General features: G+C 46.8%; 1 long non-coding RNA gene across 1 annotated transcript in view; it reads left to right on the forward strand.

Moving 5' to 3' along the window:
* The window catches only part of LOC311030983, a 46646-nt gene extending 37972 nt beyond the window's left edge, over positions 1 to 8674 (forward strand). The window contains exons 2-3 of the long non-coding RNA XR_014599028.1: positions 5652 to 5716; positions 7551 to 8674. This is a non-coding gene — a long non-coding RNA (uncharacterized lncRNA). The remainder of the gene's footprint in view (positions 1 to 5651; positions 5717 to 7550) is intronic.
* Positions 8675 to 10769: the final 2095 nt, after the last annotated feature.

The following is a 10769-nucleotide window of genomic DNA, read 5'->3' on the forward strand; positions in this document are numbered from 1 at the left end:
CGCACAGAAAGTGTTTTAACTCGCTGCACATGGAAACCGTCCAGCTGAAGCGGTCGCAGCTGAGCTTCATGGGGTGTTGGTTAATTGGCAGGTTTTTTTTTTTCTTTTTAGGTAAGTGCAGTTATGCTCCACTATGCGTATCTTCTTCAATGTCCCTTCCACTATTTGCCTTTTTTTTTTTAAAGTGTCCTTTAATTGGCTGCACAGTCACAGTCTCCTGCTTTTACTGTCCCCTGTGGTACCTGAATGTGGCCTATTTGACCCCCGGGGGCCCCGGGGGTGAAAAACCTCATATTTGGCAGCCAAAAACCTGCTTTTTGTTTTCAGTCTAAATCCCCCCCCCCTCCTCCATTCTACCTCCGTTTCTGTCTTTTTAATCTTACTTTTGAAGGTGATCTCTTTTTTTTTCACAGAGACAATATCAGGCCTCTGAAAAGTAAATTCTGTTTGGTTTCAACACCTCTTCATAATCCTTACCTTCGCCCGTGTTTATGCGAGTGTCTGCCAGCCTCAGCCAGGCGGTTCTGTCAACACGGGAACGTGTCCGCCTCCTCACCCCCCAAAGAAAAGGCCTCATATTCGGGCTCTAGAGGGCCCCGCGACTTGTCCGTCGGACAGATCTGGCCACGGCATCTCCCGACACACCACTTCCAACTGGGCTGCATCAGCAGTACTGAAAGACCTGAGAGTACTGTGATCCCACCATGGGGTGCGTGGCTGTGGCTCCGGCTGCACTACGCTTTAATCCCCTTCCCTTTTAACCACAATGGGAAACATGTGCTTACACTGTGTAGGGTACAGGCCCACCATGGGAGCGCCTGTTTACTTTCACTCTAAAACTAACATTTCACAGCTCCTGTGACCACTCCTGCTTACTGCCTCTGCTGGGTTAAGAAGGTGTTGGAAGATAATTTCAAGGCATTTTTTGTTTGTTTCATCATCACTGTCTCCTCACTTCTCACCTCGTAAAATTTGACGCTCAAATTAGTTTTTTTTTTCTCTCCACGGTATGTTCACCAAGGGGCTGTCAAACATCTGTCTTATTAGAAAAGCCCATTGATTATAATTTTATTATAGTCTAGGTTTCCACTCCCCGTGTGAGTTTCGGGTCATTTCATGACACTGATGATTGCACGTCTAAAAACGAGACCCCAAACCAACGTAATCCACCGCGTAGGATCTTTCCAGATGTGGCGAGTGCATTTCACTGTTTAAAATGTTCAACACCAGGACCGACGTGTAAGGTCGTGGTCCTTGTACCTAAAGTTGTGTTGTGTTTCCAGTGAGACGGTTGCTTTGTGTGCAGGCAGAGAGCTCAGAAAGATGCGGTGGTGTTAAACAGCAACTAGCGGACATGTGCCGAAGCCAAAGGACAGGAAATGCACTCCAGATGAAGATACTACAGCGTGGTTTATTTTACCAGTGTGTGTGTGTGTGTGTGTGTGTGTGTGTGTGTTGTCAGGAATGTGTGTTGTAGGACTGACCATATGTCTCTCCAGTTACATCACAGCATTTCCTTATCCGGTTACTTTTTACAGTTTTTTTACATCATTGAATTTATGGCTTGTAGCTCATACAAATGTCAAACATAATGAGCAAATATCAGCATTATGAGAGCCCATATTGTGTGTGACTAACAGCCTATAAGATATATTATTAACAACAGACCACAACCCTTTATTTTTTAGATTCTGTAACCTGCAAATGCTATGATTTTAGTAAGGTTTAAAATCAATAGACTTGAATCTGGCTTGTCTAGTTATTGCTGCTGTCACATGGTATTGCATCTGTATACAGACTCAGTATTTTTTATGTAAAAGCTGCCATTTATAACATACAGAACATACAAAAAAGGATGTTTTTCAATTTTTCAAACCTCAAGGTCGGACCTTGAAGGCCGCAAAAAGGACTTTGCAGCTAACAATGTAACTTTGACAAAAATGTTGGAAAGATTATTTTTGATGAATTACTTTGTCAAGCATGCTTCATGTTCTGTTTCTGCACTGTGATTAATGGAAAACCAGTGGTGAACTGAAATGTTCCAAATTCTCTTTGATTTATTACACTTTGCAAAACGGTTTCCATCAAGGTTAATTTATTTTTTTGCTAAAACATGTAAAACCGTCAATTGTCCACCCTTGCTGTAGAAGTGACCCTGCACGTCACAGTGGGTCCGATCGGAGGATCTGGTGACCGAGTCCCAACTCCAGGCCAGTGGCACCGCGTGACTGATCCAGGTCCTGGCCTTCCCAGGTGTGGCAAGCAATCTGAGGGATGAGTGAGCTCTTCCTGTGTAACAGTAGCCCCGTCAGCCGGCTCCCCCAATGTCGCCCCGCCCCACTCTGCCCTTTCCTGTCCTCTTATCCGAGCATCCAGTGCAATCTAACCCCCGGGTGCGGCCTCTCCGCTCCCTCCGCTCCTCCGCTGCCGGTCTCCGTCGCTAAACTTCTCAGATGTCCACCGGGTGGAGAGGATCAACCCGATCGAGCTGAACTTGAGTCGGGCTGACTGACAGAGTCCTGACACCCCGTTGTAGACGGTCTCAGCTTCCTGCCACCCACAGCTTCCCACCCTCTGACCTCCGTGCCACCAAGGGCAAACGGAGGACAGAGGATGAGCTGCACGGCTGTTTAGGATGTTGATTATGACGAACACGGAGACAAACAGAGGGTGGTTGGGCCAAAGGGACATGCTGATGTAGTTGAAGGGCTTTCTGATTAGCAAAGTGGAGACTTAAAGGAGATCCTGTAGGGACAGAGAGACTTGTACTTCTTCCAACTGTCTGGGTTTGATTAAGACGACCGGTCCACCAGCAGCCAAACCAGCTACTTTTAACATTTGTGTTGCAAATCTGATCACCGAAAGTAAAATGTGCCGAGACGTTTCAAGTGGCGCCGTAGAAGCAGAAATCTCTGCATTCTCACGATGTCTTATCACCCTCACAGTGCTTGTTCATCCGCTGACTCGATCCCTCATGGGAATAATTACGAAAAAAATCACAACAAAAAACATCATGGAGCCAGGAAAAGTTGACACTAATTTGAGGAAGAAGAAGCGAGCGTGATTTCCCTGCTTTAACACATCGCTGCTCCGTAACCCCAACGGGACCTGAATCATTTGCGAATCATCTATCATTTGCATTCCTGCCAAAAAACACTATAAACATGTTTCCACATGCGCTCATTCCACAGCGGAGCTGCCAAACGGCAGTCGAACGCCCGCTGAAAGGAGGCTTAGCGCGGCCCTCTATGATTTTTCCCCTCGACAAAGAAATCGTTTTGTCGAAGTTGCGGCCTCAGCTACGCTCGTTTTAGTGCGTCGTCTGTATCCGAAGTTTAGATGCACCAATGTGAGCCGGTATTTCTGGGCCTTAGCCGACGCTTGCAGTTTGCGAACGTTCAAGAAGTTTGTGGGACAGAATCTGATTAAGCTGTGTGTGTGTGTGTGTGTGTGTGAGAGAGAGAGAGAGAGAGAGAGAGAGAGAGAGAGAGAGAGAGAGAGAGAGAGAGAGAGAGAGAGAGAGAGAGAGAGAGAGCTTTAAATGTGTGTGTGTGGACCTCAGCTCGGAGATCTAATCTGATTTGCAGAAATGAACGGGTCGTTTCACATGACTGGTTTAAAGGACCACTGGCGCAAGGTTGTGCCAGTGTCCCTTACTTGTGTGTGTGTGTGTGTGTGTGTGTGTGTGTGTGTGTGTGTGTGTGTGTGTGTGTGTGTGTGTGTGTGTGTGTGTGTGTGTGTGTGTACACATCCCAAGTGTTTATTTGATTTCACAAACTCCACTGCAGAAATGTGAGCGTTTTGTTAGCGCAGGCTCCTCAACAGTAGAACTAGAAAAAAAACTACTAGGTGTTTAAAGTTTCGAGCGAAGCAGAACGCTGCGTTTCTTCCGTTGTTCTCCGTTTTTTCGAAGCAGATTTATTTAGGAAAAAGGAATTACGTGAAAAGTAAGGCAGCTGCTAATTAACAGTCCATTACACATCTGGAAAAAAGCAGCACTCTGCTTTGGACCCTGACGCAGGTTTTTGTTTGCAAACTTTCTGTTTACACGTCTCTTATAATCAGAGCTTTATTTTGAACTAATGGACCATCAGAATTTATATCAAATAATTGAAATCATCCTATAGCCTCAGCCCTCTTTAGAGGACCGCTGGGATTAAATCCCCTGAAAGCTTTGCCTCTGAATCCTCTCTCTTTTTTTTAAACGTTGTTTGTTGATGTTTTTTCGAAGGGGGGAGGTGGAGATTCTCCGCTGGACGTGGTCCATCATGTGATTTTCATTGGAGAGTGGCTGGAGGAGACGTGTGTTTGTGTGTCATCTGGCCTCGTTAATAAACGCAGGGTTGTTTCCCATCTGGGGGTCACCGGTTGTGGTCATTACATGGTCTTTTTCTGAGAGGTTCAAGTGTGTGAGCTCGGTGTTTGGGCCGTGTGTGTGTGTGTGTGTGTGTGAGGAGAGCTCATAAGTCGGACGATGCAGCAGGCAGGAAGCTCTGATCCCATCAGGCGTGTCAGCAGGGGCGGCTTTTCATAAGGTAGTAATCTCGCCACACAAAGGGGTGTCCAATATTAGAGAGAGCCCCGTACCCCTGAGCTAATCAAGACCTGAGCAACCCTCTAAACATGACCTCATCTGGAGGCTTAGCCTAGCCACATGCTGCCCCGGTCTACATGATAACTCACTTAGCTCGTTGCGATAGCTCGCAAAAGAGGGAAATACAAGAAGGGGTATAAAAGAAACGGGGACCGACGCGGCACACAGCCACCTACGGCGCCTGGTGCCAGGGAAAGGTATTTTTAAAAGGGGGGGGAGAGGAAAGAGAGAATCATTTTACCATGTCCTCCAGAAACTCTGGGAAGCAATTTGCCGGTATTCAGTTTCTCTCCCCGCCGTCCTGTTATTGCTGTTTTCCCCCCTCAACTCTTGGAGCCTTCAACCTGAAAGGAGGTTCTTAAGTTCAGGGGGCTTTGTGTCACTTGGAAACAGTGCATTTGTTGCCAAGGTAACAGGTCTGGGACGGCGAAACTCAGAAGCAGAGAGCACCTTTTGTCCGCGAATGGACCAAGAGGGGACCGGCGAGCTGTCGCCGGTCCAGAAAGCACAGCGTCGGTCTCCGTCCTCGGTCCTCGATCAAGAGAAGATTCCACTTTTTAAAACGTAACTTGTAGCACGTCGCTTTCAAATAGTACGATTGCCAGCTCGCTTATGCATTTTCACTCATATTTACTTTTAAGACTCACCTCATACCTCGGTCTCTCACATTCTAAATCCTTTAATTACACACACTTTAATTACCTACATACTTAAACGTGCTCCTGTATTTCATATTCTACTGTATTCTACCCTTTCTATTTGTTTAATGACGTCTTGTTGGTACTGCACTGTGTTTATTGCTATGCATCAATCACCACATCAAATCCCTCGTAGGTGCAAAGACACTTGGCAATAAAAACCCCTTCCTGGTTTCTGTGAAAGCAGAGGAAGGAACTGATTGCTCTCTCGCTGCAAAGTAGAAAAATAAATATTTGCCAGAGTGTTAATGCAAGTTTGGGCAGAGCAATTACATCTGGTCCCTCTGTCGACTCGTATGTTTACTCTGAGTGAGCTCCTCTCTGAATCATCTCATTCCCCCGTCCTTTATCTCTTTCAGATGGTCTGAGGTGAGCGCCGAAAGGAGGCTGAGTCATGGAAACACGAGCCCAAGAGATTCGACAGGTAAGGATGACTCTGTCTTTTTTTTTTGCTGCCTATCTGTTATTTGATCTTCATTCAAGTGGAATATGTGATCGCACACAGTGCGGCCTTATTATGAGCTGACAGTTGCTATAAACAACAGTGTGGCACATCCACCCATCAAACAAAGTTAGCGGTGGTTCATATACATGCGAGACGTGATCAGGGTGGTGCTACTGGCTTTATGCCCCGTGTTCTTTCTTTTTAAAAAAAAAAAAAGTATTGTGTAACTGAAGTCATGACAGCATGGTAAAGAATGCAGTGGCACAGAGATATCACTTCAAACACGGCGTCTCTCAGGAGCCTCAGATCCTTTCAGTGGCACTGAATGAAGATATGCTTTGATGGCCCACCACGGAGTCAGGGCCCTTCAAAGAAACCTGTTGATGGGCTTGTGTGCGCGGGGCTGAATGAGTGGTACTGTATACGTGCGCCTCTCGGGGTCGTCGTCGGTGTTCTCCACGGAGGTCAATCATGCTTGACCTCAACATGAGTCGTCTTTTTCTGTAGATTTAAGGCTCGGGTTATCTTTTTTTTCCTCCCTCCAGGTAAATGAAGGGGAACTGTGTGTGTGTGTGTGTGTGTGTGTGGATGGCAGGGAGCCAGCAGACAGGTACTGTAGATGTGCTGATGCGGAAGGGCGATAGGGGGCCGGCCTCCAGTCGCAGGCCCCAGGCACAGACAGGCGTACACGGGCAGGCTGAAACTCGGAGGCAGGTTGGGACCTGGTTCTGTGTGCTGATGCTCCTCCGCTGGCTCGGGTCCAAGGCGAGGCACAGGAGGGAAACGTGGGAAGGGAAAATACAGAATAGAGGGCAAAAAAGGGGCGATAGAGGGGAAAAAATCAGGCGAGAGGATGCTCGTTGAGTGGCGGAGCGCACAACCAAAGGTGAGGGAGGAGAGTCGGAGAGACGTGATGATGTGTGAGACCCGGGGGGAAGAAGAGTGAGGCCACTTCCTGTGTGCACGGTGGAACGTGACTCCTCTCAGGTAAACCAGCTCAGAGGTGCAGAAAGAAGATGAGAATCACTGATGGATGACTACTTCTCATCTGACACGTTGTTCTTTCCTCGAGCAAAGCGGGATGGGCCGGTCCCGCCACTTTGGCTGAGTGGATGGGGTGTGTGTGTGTGTGAGGGGGGGGGACGAGGCGACGACGTAATGTCATATTGTGGGAGGCTGTATGCACAAGCACAGGTAAAGCAGCCTGCTTTAGGGTTGTGGAGAGGCCACCTACCTGCATTACCTCACCTCGGAGCGCTCTGACGTCGTCTTAAAAAAAAAAAAAAGCAGATGTTGTACCCTCATCAACACCGCTCTCATAAGACACATTCATCCACCAACACACTTACACTTGAGATAAAAGTGCTGTTTTATTTCTTTAAAGAGGAAACTCTTTTAAATCATATTTTTCCGTGCCTAAGGCGATACTAGCCTCGCCGTCTCAATCGTGGCGTTTGACTTGAGATGATGTGATGTGAAAAAGGGGCTCAGGGATTCATCGGATCCACGCTGCTGGAAGCAAAACCGCTGGGCTCAGGCTTTGCCACCGCTCTTAATGTGATAATTTCTTCTACAAGCCCCTTTTTTTTTGTGTGCATGTGGAAAGTTTGTGCGAGCAGCCAAATCTTTTTAAGGCATCAGAGGAGGAGAACCTCGCACGTTGATCAATTCTGGCTTCTTTGGAATAACAGTTGCTTTTCAGGAACGATTAAAACCTCTCCTTTTCGTCAGTGTGGGCATGAGAAACACGTGTGAGTGCTCAAGTGTTTTTTTGGCCTAAGTCAATCATTAGTTTTCTGTATTATGTTTCTAGGATCATTCTAAATCCCTGGTTTGGACTGCGGACCAGCATCCCCTGCAGCAGATGTTTTGCTCCTGGCGTCCCGCTCTCAGGATCCAAGCGTCCTGCAGCTCAGACTCGGAGAAGCCGGGACTCGAACTCAGCGGGACGGCGGAGTGCATTCACCGTCTGGAGAGGCTTCTCCATAGGAACGTCATCTCCGTGAATGTACGTTTGCCGTAGTTGCCACAACATTGTTTTCGACTTTTTTCCTAAATCGAACCCCCGGATTAATATTTTCCCTTATATACATCTGCTTTCGATATTCAGTGTTTATTCGCGCTGTTACTCGCACGCTGCAGTTGTGACATCGACTGTGTGCTGGAACTGTAAATGGAATATAATCAGTTTTTTTTTTTTTTTTTTTTTTTTTTACTGACTGAAAGCAGCACTTACACCAAAGTATATCTTGTGAAGAGAACAGGAAATGTATTCCAAATGTACCTTTTGTCATTTGACATCTTCTAATTGAGGTCACAAAGAAGCCATTGTAATCACGGGCGCTTCATGAATGCGATGCTACATTTCAACAGCAGCCTTGTTATTACAAGTTAATAATCCTGTCAAGATGTTTGTTCCGATGATGATTTACAGCCTCATAACTTTTGTGTGTTTGTGAAACCCTAACTAATAAAACTGTAAGATGCTACCTTGTTTGCAGATCTATGAGATTAATAACCAATAAGTTGGTTTTGTGTGTGTGTGAGTGTGTGTGTGTGTGTGAGTGTGTGTGTGTGTGTGTGTGTTTGTGTGTTTGTGTCATTAGTCATACTGGCTTCATTACCAGTTGGGCCAGTATGTGCCAATCTGGGGGAGGTTTATCAGTCGTTGTAACACTCTGTTCTTTTTTTTTTCTGTCCTGCAAGAGTGAAGGTGAAGTTTACAGTGAAAATGTGACATTTAAAGGTTTATGCACTGAATCGCTGTTGGAAATCACAGGGTTTTATTTTGTGAATAATAGGTCACTTTTCAAGTGGTATATAAAAAAAAAAGAAATTTTACTGCACAAAAGAACGTTTACTTTTTTTGTAGAAAGGGATGACATCATGGAAAATGTGTTTGTTGCCGAATGTAGTTTCTGTAAACCGTGTGTGTGTGTGTGTGTGTGTGTGTGTGATGTTGACGGAGAAGTGCTTAATGTCACGGTCCAGGTCAACGCGAGTGAAACTGCAGGGAGTTTCTTGCCATTTTGTGGATAAAAAAAAAATAAAAAATTCCCGCAGCTCCTACATTCCAGTGTTTGCTACAAATGCTTTTTATTGGTTGTAATTAGCTTGAAGTGAGTTCAACAATTCAGCAGTGACTTCCGCCATTCAACTGTCGTTCACTGTCAATTTCAGCTGGGATTCAATAAGGTTTGGCCTTGTGGGCGGGGGGGGTGGGGGGTATGTGGGGGGGTGGGGGGGTGCAGAGTTGCTAAGGGGGTAATTATTCCTCGAGGGGTTGCTTATTGTTGCCTTTCTCCGCGCAATAAAACAAAGGGGACCGGGGTTGGACTCCATTGCGGTGTGCTTGGGGCTTTTATTCTACCGCTTGACGATGTTCTGACAAGTTGTTCAAAGCGTCATAGGGATCATATTAAGAATCAAATTTGCCTGTGTGTGTGTGAGTGTGTGTGAGTGTGTGTGCGTGTGTGTGTGTGTGTGGGGGGGGGGGGGTAAGAGGTCATCACCGTCTGTAAAAGAAAAAGGGGGTGGGAAGGCCCCGGCGCTGATGTTTTTTGGAAGTTGAGCTTCATGACATCTTTATGGCCCTACTTATGGTCAACAACATTAGCATGTCCACAATAGATTTCCCTACTTGCCTGCCCCCCCTCCCCCCCTTTTTTTTTTATTTTTCTCCCCCGCTTTTTCTCACACACATACGCAGCTCAGGGGGGAAAAATGACCTCTCCGCAGCTCTCAATTCACTGCACTTCTATAGCCCTGAATGGACCGGCTCAACAAAAGGTGACATAATTTTCTCAGGGTTTGATTGGCCCCCTCCATGCCACAGGATGACATCATGCCCCCCCTCCCCTCCCACACACCTTCTCAACACATCACATCCAGCACCATCCCTCCCCTCCATGTTCTTGGATGCTGGGTTCCCAAGACAACGGAGGCTGTGGGGCAGGGCTTGGCAGTATATTGCGGCTTGGCTGTCCATAATGAGCTCAGGCGGCGTTGCTCTTGTGTTTGAGGTAAACAGTCTTGGGAAATGATAGACGAAGACGGGGGTTGGGGGGGGGGATGAGGAACACTGTCTTGGATATAATGGCGGCTTCCTTCTTCCTTGCGTGTCTGATGTAGCTCTCTGCAAAAAGAACCGATTCCAGCAAGAAGTGTTAAACTTTTTAACGCCGAGCGCAAGCTTTGTGTCGGCCGCCGGAGCTCTCACTTGAAGCTCCGCCAAGTTTTTGGCCGAGTTTCATTGTATCTCACTTTCTCTCTCATGAGGTTCAAGGAGGGAGGGCGTGCGTTTGTGGGATGGAGGAGGAGGAGGAGGAGGGGGTATTTGAAGAGGGATGTGGGCTCCTGCACTGCACACAAATCCTGATTAATTTTCTTTAACTGATGAAGTTCACGTCTGCTCAATCTGCCCTGAGTTCAGTTGTATTGTCATCCATCTTTTCTTTCGTATATTATGTCTACTCTGATTTCTGTATTCCAAGTTTTAAAATGAGAACGATGCATGACGTGGGATCTTTTTCCTACCCCTTCCTCTATGTATGCATAATGCAGTAATCGGGGTGTTCCTCCATCGTCGGTCTCTGACGTCAAGTAACAAATCCCGGGGTTCTCCCACGATATCAGAGCTGCTATTGGCCGCCTAGCTCGGTGTAACCTGTGACCCCGGACTAATAAATGCCACTCTTTCATGCTGGTGTGCATCCAGGACTATCGCGCACATACAAATGGCCGTTTCCCCCCCTTTTGGAAATGTCGTTAATGAGGATAATTTGAAGTGAGGTTGACGTGCGGCCCAGAGCCAAACCTTATTGGTTCCAAACACTCCTGCCGCTGAGAGGGCCTTTAAACGCACTCCAAACCATTTCCTCAAATTGGAACTGCATCCGAAGGGGGAAAAAAAATGACACAATTACTACTTGGCCTTGGAAGACATCCACGTTTCATGTCGACCGTTTACATGTTGCATTTAAAGTGTCATGTGTGACGCATGGTAGTGCTGGTACACGACGCTTTTAATGCA

Source organism: Eutrigla gurnardus (genome assembly GCF_963514095.1).
Source record: "Eutrigla gurnardus genome assembly, chromosome: 20".
NCBI lineage: Eukaryota > Metazoa > Chordata > Actinopteri > Perciformes > Triglidae > Eutrigla > Eutrigla gurnardus.